The sequence below is a fragment of the Sus scrofa genome, chromosome 14, assembly GCF_054392235.1.
Source record: "Sus scrofa isolate SSC_HxYL_T2T_F1_AM1 chromosome 14, Sscrofa_HxYL_maternal_Yorkshire_Landrace_v2.0, whole genome shotgun sequence".
Lineage (NCBI taxonomy): Eukaryota > Metazoa > Chordata > Mammalia > Artiodactyla > Suidae > Sus > Sus scrofa.
Genome location: NC_139396.1, coordinates 11,959,088 through 11,972,943, shown reverse-complemented (window position 1 = coordinate 11,972,943; position 13,856 = coordinate 11,959,088).

Here is a 13,856-nt window from a genome sequence, read left to right as displayed (position 1 = left end):
ATTTAGTGCTATAAATATTCCCCTCATCTTGGCTTCAGCAGGGTTCTACAAGTTTGATATGTTGCACTGTTTTCACTTAGTGCTATGTATTTTTTTGTTATTATCTTTGAAATGACTTCCTGCTTGACCCATCGTTTATGACTATGTGGTTAACTTTCAACGTTTTTAGAGGTTCTCCTGTTGTGTGTTATTTAAAAGTGTAGTTTGATTCCATTTTGGTTGAAGAATGTATTCTTCATGGTTTCATTTCTCTTGAATGGGTTGAAGTGTGTTTTATTGCTCAGGATAAGGCAGAAGATTCATGAGTACATTAAACAAAACATGTAGAAGTTCCTTCATGGCTCAGGAGGTGAGAGGATCTGGCATTGTCACTGTTAGTGTGTGTAGACATTCTATAATCATGCATAAATTATGTAAGCTATTTAAAGTTTACTTTTAAATCATAAATAAATTCCAACATAGGATATAAAGATAATGTAAATTCTACATTGATAATGTAAGATGCCAGAACTTAAGTTTTAAAAGACCAAGGATTATGCATGTAGGGGTGAGAGTATACCGACCTTTGTGTCCAGTCTGGCCAACAGCCTGTTTAGGTAAATACAGATTTGTTTTAACATGGTCACACTTAAAAATAAGTGTTGCCTGTGGCTGCTTTCATCCTACAGCAGCAGAGTTGACAATTTAAAACAGATGAAGTATAGTCTTTAAAGCCTGAAAATATTTACATTGTGATCCTTTACAAGACATTTTCGCTGACCCCCAAAATTTGCAGAAAAGAATAGAAGTAAAGTTACTGCATTGCAAATACGTACATTTGTTTACTAAAGCTAAAACTTTATTTCCACAAGAAACATTAGATAAAATATATTCAGGTTTCACAAAGAATTGATCAAACACCTTATGTATTAAATTAAAACCAATTTTTTCCCTCACTGACACTGTGGCATATGAAAGTTCCCAGGAAAAACCCTAGATCCTTAACCCTCTTCACTTAAATCAGAAAATTATCACTGGTTATATAAGGTCTTAGGACTTCTTTATCAAAAGCTACCTGGGGGTGGAAGCCAGTGGGCTGGTGAGGTTGGGACCACTGAGCTCAACATGATCTAAGTCTCCCCCAAATACATTAACGGGCCATGAAATCTGAGTCACCCATTCCCCCCATTGTTTTGTCCTCACTGGGGTGAAGAGGCAACTGCCTCCACCATTTTGAACATTGCAACAACACAACTAAGACGATAGGATGCTCCCCCACCCACAAGGCACTGAAGCAGAAAGTTCTATTCTTACAGCCAAGCCTTTTCCTCTCTGGACAGGCAGCCCTCATGGGACACCCTGGAGAAGTGGAGGATCACCCCAGCCTGTCATCTTGCCACTTCAGAGAGGCAGAGAGAAACTCTCTAGAGGTAAGGGCTGCCTCCAGCCTCCATTCTCACGACTGGTGAGTGTCCAGAGGGCTGAACGGCACAAAAGCAGCTCTCCATCCCCAGAGTGTTCCGGGATGCAGCGCATGGAACCGATGCCCCAGAAGCCCCCTAGCCCAGCAGGCTGGAGAGACAGGGATGATGAGGCTGTCCCTGGGGCTATTGAGAGCTGTGTACTCCTGGGAGCAGCCTGGGCATCCTTGTCTCTGTGGAGGAAAGACTTAGTCATTCACCTGTAGATCCAGACTGCCTGGGATCTCACACATGCTTTGTTCCTCTCAGATCCCCTCTCTGTCTTCGGAGGACCCATCTCTGAGGACACAGGCACATGCAAGACGACAGTGGACCATGTGCATTTCACAACAGAAAGATTTTATCCATGTTTTAATCCCCCATTGCAAAGGACTACTGTGCCCACCCACACACACCCAGACCCAAGTCCCCACAACCTAACCCCAACCACCCCCACCCCCCTCCTGGCGCTGGTCATTCTGTCCTTCCTCCCCACCCCTATGGCAGCCAGGATGGTTGCTGGGATCTGTAGGAGCCCAAGGCTTCCATGGAGGCTGCCCAGTTGGACTGGCTCGGGAAGGCTGGCCCACCGTTCCCTACTGGCTGCAGTGCCACTTCCTCCTCCTCCGTGTGACACATGGGTCACACCTGCTCCTTTTGGTCTGGGAAGGGTCAACCAGCCCCAGAGCCAAGGTGTGCCTCCCAGAGCCTCTCAGGTCAGCCCTAGGCCTGGCCAGGTCCTCAGCAGCAGCCAGGCCTCCACACCGAGCCCGCTTTCTAGACTTGGCAGTTTCCAGGGGGCCTGAGCTGAGGCCCATTCTCTGGGGCATGGGGGCCTGGGAAGCTTGCTGGGCCCTCTGCCCTGCAGTGCACACAAGACCCGAGGCAGGGACAGGGCTCTGTGGCAGGCCCCAGGGCAGCAGGCTGTGGTGAAGGCCCAAGAGGAAGGCCAAGCTGGGGAGCTCCTCCTCATCCTCACTGAACCCATGACCCAGCCCTGGGGCTCCACTAAGAGGAGAGGCCTCCCTGAGAACCTTGCTGGCCCTGGGTCCTGATGGAGGGCACGAGCGCATTGTACGCTGGCAAGGAAATGGCTGTGCTGTTCCACCATGAGTGGGCTTGTGAAGTCCTGGAGAGGGCACAGAGCCTTTGTGCCTGAACAGGCCCCTGTCTGTTTGGGGGTGCCTTAGATGGCCATGGAAATCCATCTGGGGTGTAGAGGTTTCATCTCTGACCCCGGGCTGTGGGCCTTGCTTGTTCCTCTGGGCACCTTGTCGGGCCACAGACTCTGAAGGTCTTGAGTCCAGGTGGGGTGCCCTGTGATTGGGAGTGGCTGGCACCCCGTCATCCTCCTCCAAGGCCAGGACTTGTGTCTGCACTAGCTGGTGGGAGAGAGGTGGACAGTGACTGCTCTGCACCCTCCAGGGATAGCCGGGGCTTATGGGCAGGGGGAGGTGAGATGGGACTCACATCCACAGACAGAGCCTGTGGCCCTCCTGCCTTCCTCCTGCACCTTCTCCCCAGCAGGGTCCTTGCCCTGTCCCTGGCTCCCCTCCTCCCCTTCCATTCCTCCTACCCTGCACCCACCTGGGCAACCTCCTGGATGCAGGGCCTCTCTGTCAGGGAGGGAGAGACAGAGCCTTCAGGGCCTCCTGCTCTAGGGCCCTCCTCGGCCATGGCTGACCTGGGTCCTTTCCTCCTGGATTTCCAGGGTCACCTGGCTACCCCCCATGCCCACAGTCTCCCTAGTGTCAGTCCCTCCCCTGGCCACATCTTCAGGGGAGAGTCCTTCCTCCTGCTCCAGCTCCTCAGCCAGGCCAGAGAGATCCAGCTCTGGTTCTGGGGAAAGCAACTCTGCCAGGAATCGGGGGTGAATGACCGCCTCCACCTGGAATGGAAGGAAGGGGCTGTGAGCAGCCTTGGCAGGAGTGCCCTGGGAGGCGGGAAAGCCTGGGCGAAATGTGACTAGCAGAGCCCAATCAAGAGCCCCCCTCACAAAGGGGGAGCTTTCAAACTCCCAAAGGTATTGTCTACTCTCACATAAACACACACACACACTCACAAGCAGGTGCACATGCAGACACAAGGGCTCCAAAGCACAAACACATAGGCACCAACACAGACACACAAAGGCCTCCAAAGAGAGAGACACACACACACATGTACAACTTTCACATCCACATATACACATCCTATGCACCAAAGTACACTCAGACACACAGGAAGACACACAGATGTCAGGGTCAAGGACCAGAGCCTAAATCCCATTATCCTGGGCCAAAGCCAGAACTAGGGTGCTAAGAGCATCTCTCCCTGGAATCCTGGAGTCTCAGACTCCAGGCCCAGCCCACCTTGGTGTCAAAGTCCTCCTGGCAACACAGCTTGTCCACGTAGCTGAGGAGATCCGGGTCTGGGAAGCAGCCGTCCTCGTCCTGTGGCAGCTCATATCCATCCTCTCGACGTTCCATATCTGACTCCCCTGTGGCTGAGGGGCCAGGACCCACCAGTGCGTCCGGGAGGTCCCCATGCTCCCTGCGAGCCTCAGGGGGAATCTCCTTGGGGGCCTTGTTCTCCAGTAGCTGCCAGGCTCTACGTGGCCTTGGGTGGGTGTGCTGGACCCTGGGGCCATGTTTCCTTGGAGCACAGGCTGAGGCAGAGCAGGAGGAAGGGAAAGTGAGGGGACCCAGCGCCCAGAAGCTGACCCCTGAGCAGGCACAGGGGAGGGCATTGTTGTGGGGCAATGGATATGCATGTGGGAAGGGGGAGGAGCAGCCAGAGCCTCAGGTTTTGTGGGAGGCCAGATTCAAGTCAGGGACAGGTAAAAGTCAGGTGTGAGAACGTGTGGAACATCTAATGATCAAGGGTCTCCCCACCAGCACACTTGTTAGGCAGATTTCACAGGGGCCCCTTAGACAGGGAGAAGGGTGATGAGGTTCTAAATGGACCAGGTCCACACCACAGAGGGGAAACGGGTGACTGAGACCCCCTCGGGGTCTATCCGTGTTGAAAGACCAATGCCCACTTAAGGGAAAAGGACCAATCTGGGAACAGGGACCAGGCCTAGGCCTCTCTTACCTGTGCCTTGACCTCCAGGGGGAAGGTGATTCATAGACTGAGTGCCCATTTTGCAGTATGTGGGTTCTTGAGGAGCCAGCTTTGGTGGAGCTGGAGGAGGCATGCCCTGTGCCCGCGTTGTGCAGGACACGTTCCCCATCCTGATCTCATCCTCTGCCTCAAATTGCATGAACCTGGGGGTGTTTAGGGACAGGCCCCAGTGAGAAAACCACCTGGGCTCTGGAGCCCACCCAGGGCAGCAGGACCCAGAGGGTGAGGAGAGGGTGTCCTTGGGGCTATCAGGCCCCTGTGAGGTGCTGTTGCAGCAGGGAGCTGTTCTGGCACAGGACCAAGATCTGGGCCTCTTCCTGCCTGACCAGTCCTGGAGCTGGAGGGCATGGCCCAGCAGAGACCCAGGTCAATCTCTGGGACCAGGCTTAGGGACACATGGTGGGCAGTGGGGGCCCCTGCTCATGTGCCCCCAGACCTTGTCTGACCCAAACAATGGAGATGGCCAGTGGCCTGGTCAGGCATGTGTCCCCACAGTGCCCTTGCCCGAACCCAGATCCTGGGGCTGGGAGTGAGAGTCCGGGAAAGCACGCATGAGTCAGGACCCAGCACAGGCTGGAGTGGGGATCCTACACTTAGAGGTGAGGCATCTCTTGCTACTGAGAGCTAGCTGCTCCTTTGGTTTTGTTTGGAAACTAGGAGGTTCACATGCAGAAATGACAGGGAGGGCCAGAGACCCATGGGCTTCCCCAGGGATGGCCAGTTGCCCATTCCAGCCATCGTTGATGAAGAGAGGCCTACCACATGCTAGGTCAGTGATGGCCAGGCACCCAGCATGAAGGGGTGCCAGGCTGCCGGGTGGAGGCCTCACCCCTGCACAGCCCCCATGCCTTCAGGGGACCCCCTCCTGGGCTGCCGTGCTCCCCAAGGCCAACTTGAGGCCTCCCCACATCAGCATCACGGTAGGGCAGAGCTCCTGGGACAGACAGGCTGGAAGAGCCAAGCTCTCCAGGTGGCAGAGGGGATTCTGGAGGCCAATAGGATTTGGGGATTCAGGGAACAGGAGGTGTCAGGTGCCAGCCTCCTCTTGCATCCTCTCTGATTGCTAGCACCAGAGCCAGATCCTGCCCTGGGGCCTGCCCATCACCCACCACCCACCCCACCATGTCGCCCATGGCCCAGGACCCTGACTCACTTTGCTGCCATTTCATAAAAGGCCATCCTCTCAACGGTGCTCATGTGCTGCCATTTCTGCATGGCCTGCCGCATTCTCTCCTCCAGCGTCATGGTGGGCTTCAGGCGAGCCAGGGTGCGAAGCACTGGGCTGTAAGCCCTCAGGGTCAGTCTCTTGGTACAGCCCAGCCCCCAACTGCCCAACCCCACCCAGCTCCAAGGCCTCCATGGGCCCCAGCCCTGCCAAACCCAGGCTCAAGAGGGGGAGACGAGGGTGTCTGGAGAGCAAAGGCATGCCTTCCTGGTGCCTGGTGCCACCACCTCCCACTCACCAGAGGATGCTTGTCCACTCCCTGGCTATAGCTGGGACACTCTGGCTGGGGGCGGGTTGCCATCTCATATAAAATGCAGCCCCATCAATGCGGGAGGGCAGGCACCAGTCTACCAGCTAACAGGTCTGAGAAGCCCAAGGATTCTTCTGCCCAAGACTCTGCACTATATGGCCTAGTCCCCCTTTTCGGAGGGACCTCGGGTCTAGGAGGGATGTTCCTGCCAGGTTCACAGCTCTAGGAGGATAGACCCTTGCCCTTAGGACAGCTCGACCACCTCCCCTTTCACACTGGACTTCTTCAGAACAACAAGGACCGGGCATGCAGAAAGCTCCGTCCTGGGCCTGAATGTCCTAAGCCTTATCTGAAGTGATACCCACTGGCTGCCAGAGGCCCAGGTCCATGTTGAAAGGAGGTAGCACCAGAGAAGCAGGTCCCATTCAAACTCTGGCTCCTCACATCCGAGCAGGACCCTCTCGAACTGCCCTCCTGCACTCAATGTTATCATGGCAGTGCAGAAAGTGAGAGAACTGGTCTTGCATGGTGGTGGTAGCTGAGCTAAGGCACAGACGGGATGTCATGGACTGGACGTGGGACACATCTGAGTGCAGACGTGCCTCCTCATAGCATGGACATTGCTGTCAACCCTCCTTCTTTCGAGGTGAAAGGATGCCTGGAAGCCTAGACAGGGAGGCCATGCCAAGGTCCTGTATATGCGAAGGCTCCAGCTGAGCTAATGAGGGCCTGAGAGGTCACTTACATGAGAAAGCAGGAGAGAGCTTCCACATCGGGGCTCTGGGGCAGGTGGCTGCGTGCCAGGGACTTGAAGCGCTGCCAGCGTCGGAAGTTATGAACTGATTAATAAATTCAGCAAAGTGGCAGGATATAAGATTAACATTCAGAAGTCAGTTGCATTTCTGTATACCAGCAATGAAACATTAGAAAAGGAATACAAAAATACGATACCTTTTAAAATTGTACCTCACAAAATCAAATACCTCGGAATACACCTAACCAAAGAGGTAAAGGACCTATATGCCGAGAACTATAAAACCTTAATCAAAGAAATCAAAGAAGATGTAAAAAAATGGAAAGATATTCCATGTTCCTGGATTGGAAAAATCAATATTGTGAAAATGGCCATCCTACCCAAAGCAATCTACAGATTCAATGCAATCCCTATCAAATTACCCATGACATTTTTCACAGAACTAGAACAAACAATCCAAACATTTATATGGAACCACAAAAGACCCAGAATTGCCAAAGCAATCCTGAGAAACAAAAACCAAGCAGGAGGCATCACTCTCCCAGACTTCAAGAAATACTACAAAGCCACAGTCATCAAAACAGTGTGGTACTGGTATCAAAACAGACAGACAGACCAATGGAACAGAATAGAGAATCTGGAAATTAACCCTGACACCTATGGTCAATTAATCTTTGACAAGGGAGGCAAGAACATAAAATGGGAAAAGGAAAGTCTATTCAGCAAGCATTGCTGGGAATCCTGGACAGCTGCATGCAAAGCAATGAAACTAGAACACACCCTCACACCATGCACAAAAATAAACTCCAAATGGCTGAAAGACTTAAATATACGACAGGACACCATCAAACTCCTAGAAGAAAACATAGGCAAAGAACTCTCTGACATCAACATTATGAATATTTTCTCAGGTCAGTCTCCCAAAGCAATAGAAATTAGAGCAAAAATAAACACATGGGACCTCATCAAACTGAAAAGCTTTTGCACAGCAAAGGAAACCCAAAAGAAAACAAAAAGACAACTTACAGAATGGGAGAAAATAGTTTCAAATGATGCAACTGACAAGGGCTTAATCTCTAGAATATATAAACAACTTATACAACTCAACAGCAAAAAAACCAATCAATCAATGGAAAAATGGGCAAAAGACCTGAATAGACATTTCTCCAAAGAAGATATACAGATGGCCAACAAACACATGAAAAAATGCTCAACATCGCTTATTATAAGAGAAATGCAAATCAAAACTACCATGAGATACCACCTCACACCTGTCAGAATGGCCATCATTAATAAATCCACAAATAACAAGTGCTGGAGGGGCTGTGGAGAAAAGGTAACCCTCCTGCACTGTTGGTGGGAATGTAAACTGCTACAGCCACTATGGAGAACAGTTTGGAGATTCCTTAGAAATCTATACATAGACCTTCCATATGACCCTGCAATCCCACTCTTGGGCATCTATCCGGACAAAGCTCTACTTAAAAGAGACACATGCACCCGCATGTTCATTGCAGCACTATTCACAATAGCCAGGACATGGAAACAATCCAAATGTCCATCGACAGAGGATTGGATTCGGAAGATGTGGTATATATACACGATGGAATACTACTCAGCCATAAAAAAGGATGACATCATGCCATTTGCAGCAACATGGATGGAACTAGAGAATCTCATACTGAGTGAAATGAGGCAGAAAGACAAAGACAAATACCATATGATATCACTTATAACTGGAATCTAATATCCAGCACAAATGAACATCTCCTCAGGAAAGAAAATCATGGACTTGGAGAAGAGACTTGTGGTTGCCTGATGGGAGGGGGAGGGAGTGGGAGAGATCGGGAGCTTGGGCTTATCAGTCACAACTTAGAATAGATTTACAAGGAGATCCCGCTGAATAGCATTGAGAACTATGTCTAGATACTCATGTTGCAACAGAAGAAATGGTGGGGGAAAAAATGTAATTGCAATGTATACATCTAAGGATAACCTGACCCCCTTGCTGTACAGTGGGAAAATAAAATTAAAAAAAAAATAAATAAATAAATAAAAGGAAGTTCTGATAGACGCTCTTATGGTGAGAGGCGTCCTCCTGAGGGCCCGTGTGCTGGGAGGCATGCAGGCTGCCTGCCCCAGAGGTGCCATGTGGCCACGGCCCAGAGCTCCCTGGGGGCAGGATGAAGGCCATCTGGGCAGCTGGTGGTGCAGCTTGAGGTGGAAGGCCTGGGGCCAAGCCTCCCTTACCAGCCTGAGCTGCTGCAATAGCTGGGGCAGCCACCCCACTGTCCCCCACAGGGCTTGCTCTGCAAAGGGGTGCAGGACACAAAGCACTCCCCATGAGGGCCCTGGAAGCATTCCCATTGAGGGGGGCCTGAGGGCGCCCAATGGCCTGAGACTGGTGGGGCAATGCTGACCTCCCTCCTGACCAGACTGGGACAGGGATGTTGCCAAGCCCTGGGGCAATGGGGCCATGGTCAGCAGGAGTCACCCGAGGTGTCATGGGGTGAGCTGGCTGCAATAGGGTGCTGCCAGGCAGGAGTAATGGGGCCATGGGCGGTGGCAGGTGCTGCTCCCAAACTGGCTGGGGTTGGGAGCCAGGAGTGGGGGGAGGATAGGAGCGTGAGGCCCCAGGATGCATGACCACATCCGTGCCCAGCAGTGGAAGTGCTGTGGAGGGAAAGGAAAGGGATGAATGGAAGAGGAGAATGAGCGACATGGACGGAAGCTCTCTGGGGACTCAGAGGGCACACCTCAGTGGGAGAGGGCATTTGGCCCGAGGACCCTGTGTGATGTAGAGATGTCGTGGCGTGATGTTCATGGTCTGACCTGCGGTTGAGAATGACTTCCCTGGGGACCTTGATCCCCCACACCAAGTTCCCTGCCCCTGTCTACGGAGAAATGCTCAGCTCAGCAGCAGGAATGGGAGAACCTCCCTGAGGAGCTCCCTGACACCTCATCCTCACAGGCTGTCCCCACATCCTGGACATGAGCATGCCCCTCAGCAAGGTCACTGGCAGGTAAGGGCCTTCTCCAAGGTGCTTCCAGGCACCGTGAGGCCTTTGATGGACCTCCACTGTCTAAAGTCGAAGGGCCTCACATCCTCCTTAACCCTTCCTCTCGGGATGCTCAGCACACATCTGTTCTGTCATACTTTCCTGACCTCACACAACACCTCTCAAAGGCTGCGAAGATCGCTCTGCACACAGAACCCTTAGACAAACACAGAACTGTCCCACCAAGCATGCACATGCCTCTCGGAACCATCCAGAGTGGACACTTCACGGGGGCTAAGGTGTGCCACCCCATCCCGATGGCCCTGAATCCCTCCCACCATGCAGTTCTGCTCCTCAGAGAGAAGTCTGAGAAGTCGGTGTGTGTCCCCTGCATTTTTGCCACTTCCCATCCAGGGTTGGCTTCCGAAGATGAGCACGGGCCCAGGGCGGCTCATGTGACAAGGGTCATGGGAGTGGAGGCTGCCTGGGGTCCTTCCCCTTCCAGCTCCCAATAATGGAAAGTGAGGACAAACTGAGAAGCAGACAGGAGTCAGGTGCCATTGTGAGAAAACCGCCCATTCAGGAGAAGGAGGTACATACCACAAGGCACCTAATTGACCTCCACAGGTGTCCTTGGAGGTTTGAGAGTAGCAGACTAGATCATCTTCCTGATTCTGTGCTACACTGCTTCACCCCCCCTTTACAAAGGAAGCAGCCTTCATATGCATTCCACTTGCACCAGCCTCTCTCCACATGTAGTAGTAGTGACTTGAAATAGGAACACACTCTTCATCTCAAAGTCAGGCCTCAGCTTCTGCCATGAGACACCTGACACGCTGTGCCATGTCTGCAGAGATGTATTTCCACAAAAGGGAAACCAATACAGAACACCTCAGGCCCACGAGTCCTAGCTTGGGTGAAGTCACCTGGTTGCCCATCCCTTGTGGAATCCAAGGCCACAGTTGCCTGACCTGAGAAGTGAGTTCTGGGTGGGATGGAGGGAAATGTTTTGGGACGTGGCAGCGAGAGTCACATCTTGCCCAGCTCAGAGCAGACCCTTTCCTGAGCATGTGGCCACAGACAACACCCACCAGCACTGAATCGTTTTCTGAATATACCCTCCTATTCCACGCCCCCATCAGCCAGAGTATGCTCCAGTTCCAATCCCTTAGAGAGGTCTGGTGAGGCGAGCTTCAGATGCCTGAGGACCACAAGGCGGGGCTAGGCTTTCCCCATGACCCACCCAGGGCCAGCCACAGGACACTGGCTACACACACGTTCCAAGTGGCTTGTCTCCCTTCTAGAAACCGCCAACCTGCCTGCTGCCATCCTGCCTCCCCAACCAGAGCAAGGCCTCTTGAACCACCTCCAAGCAGCTGTCCTCCCCAGGGCAGCCTCAGGTTTCTACAGGCTCCCCAGCTGAGATGTCCCTGGGGTGCAGTGCTGTCGCCTTCCTCTCCTTCAGTCTAACTCCATGTCCACAGTGAAGGGTCCCAACAGAAACCCAGGCATTTGAGGGAGGCCCTTTCTCTTGGAAAACAGCCCCTGTCTAGAGGCTTACCGCCTTCTGAAGCCATTGCCACAGGCATGGGCCTGGACCACCACGGGCTGGTGGCCTCAACGTGGACAGTCAAGAGCAGGACCCAGCGAGGGACCTGCCCCAACAGATGCTCAGGACGCAAGTAAAGGAGCCCAAATTTGAATCTCAACAGTATAATGCAGGCCTCCAGTCATTCTGCAGTGGGGGAGGGGCCGAGGGCAGGTGAGCCTGGGTGGGGGTGGGGTGCCATTCCATGCTGGCCTCTGCAGGGAGGCAAGAACCAGACGTTTCTTCCACCTTATGCAGGGGCCAGACAATTGTCGAGTGCCTCGTCAGGCAATGTATGTGTTGGTTTTCAGAGTCACAGCACCGAGGTTTGTCTTGATGTTCCCTTTCCCTTTGTTATTCATCAACTTGTTTGTTGTCCTTCAACCCCCTCTGCTTCCGTCCTGCCTCCAGGCTCCCTTCCCCAGAGGCCAGACTTTCAGAACAATATTCACCTTTCATCATCTGATAACCACTTGGGTTTTCATGGCCACCTGGAACCCAATGTTTATGGTTTGGCTTCTCTCAGCAGACCCACCATTTGTGATTGGTGTGTGTCCGTCTTTCCTAAGGAAACCATCCTTGTGTGCCAACCAGCATCCAGCAGGACCCACCTTCCTCATGTTCCCTTGTGCTGGAAATGCCCAGCCTATCCAAAAAGCCACAGCACAGCCCACGTGTGCAAGACCAGAGATCAGTCTGTGGTGTCTCCCGTATGATGACATTGCTGGTAAGTCTTGGAGCTTTTCCCTGTTAAATGTTTGAATGTAACATTTTCCACAAATCCTCCCTTCTCAGGGATCACAGTCCACGTGTGCCGAATAGCATATGGAGTGCTGAGTCCTCCTCTCCCCTCTTTCCCCTGTCCACTCAGTCCTCGTTCCCACCAGGGATCAGAGATACCTGTTTCATTCCCATCTTTTCAGAGATCTTTTGGGCAAGCAACTTTGAATGCCATCCGTTTGCCTTTGCAGGTAGTATACCTTTGTCTCTGGTTGAAATGTACCATGTGCACAGGGAACTCCATCTTGGACTTGTGATGGAACAGGTTGGGGGATAATGTGAGAAAGTGATTACATATGTATCCCATATAGATATATATGTATCATATATCATATATACATACATTTGTCTGTACGACAGGGTCCTTCGGCTACGCAGCAGAAGTAGACAAAACATTGTAAATCAACTGCAGTGGAAAACCTAACCTCTTGTAAGATCAAAGAGTTCCTCTTGAGAAAAAGTAAAAAAGGAAACGAGAAAATTAAATTGCGTCCCCGTAGACCTGAGTATCTTTCCTTTTGTTGCCTTCCTACTGATATCGTGGCTCCTCTGTTACTGGATGCATTTTTAACATGGGAGTTCCTCCATTCTCTTGAAATTCAATGTACTGAAAGGGCAGAGTACTCAAAGCCAGGCAAAAACAATAGTAAATGTGCAGCTCCATTTGAGTTTTTCATTTCCCATACACAGTGCCTGCATTTAGCCTGACCTGTGTCCCGTGCACCATTTTGGACATATCTTTACTGCAAGTACTTTCCCTGTGTATCTGAAGTTTACCTTTCCCTTGGCAGCATGCATCTGGCAAGACTCGCCCATAAGGGTACCATATTAGGCTACAGGGAGTGGGCAGTTCTTGAGGGTAGGAGGACTTGGAGTGGAGACCAAAAGGTGCCTTTTGGTCCAACCCAAAAGAAAATGGCAAAGGGACCCCAAATCTGCAGGCTCTTTGGATGAAATGGCAATGGAAGAGCCAAGAGATACTATTGCATCTTTGAGCTTTATGTGGTTAAGGACAGAAGTAAGGGAGGAGAAGACAAAATCTTCTCTTTCCTTATTTTAAAGAACCAGAAGTGTGTGTGGGGGGGGTCTCTTGGTTTAATTGCTTTCTCCTTTGGGGGACGCTCGTGCTGCCTATGGATGTTCCTAGGCTAGGAGTCACATCAGACCTGCACGAGCAGGCATATGCCATAGCCAGAGCAATGTGGGATCCAAGCTGCATCTGGGACCTACAGCACAGCTCCGGGCAACCCCGGATCCTTATTCTAATGAAGGAGGCTGGCATGGAGTGTGCATCCTCACAGATCCTAGGGGGGTTTATGTCTGCTGAGCCATGATGGGAATTGCTGGCTTTTGTAGGTGTGAAAACATCGACTGCCCGTGATGTGGGTGTGCCCTTTGACACAGTGCCAGCTTTTTATCCGCCAATGTCCAATCTCCACGTGTCCAAACCCACTCGCATCAACGTCCTCCCCAGCAAGCCCTGCTTGATAGCTGGTGCATTTCCTGTCTGCATCCCATACCCTTGCTCTTGAGAATCGAGGCTCGTCCTTGCCTATGGTGCTGTCTGCATGGGAATCAACGTAGCATCCCTGACACAGCCAGCAACACACCTGAGGAAACGTTCAGATTGGGAGTTAAGGTCAGCTTTTCACGATGCAAATGATAGGAATGCATATGTCCATCTTGTGTGGTGAGAGGCGAGGTCTCGGGAATATC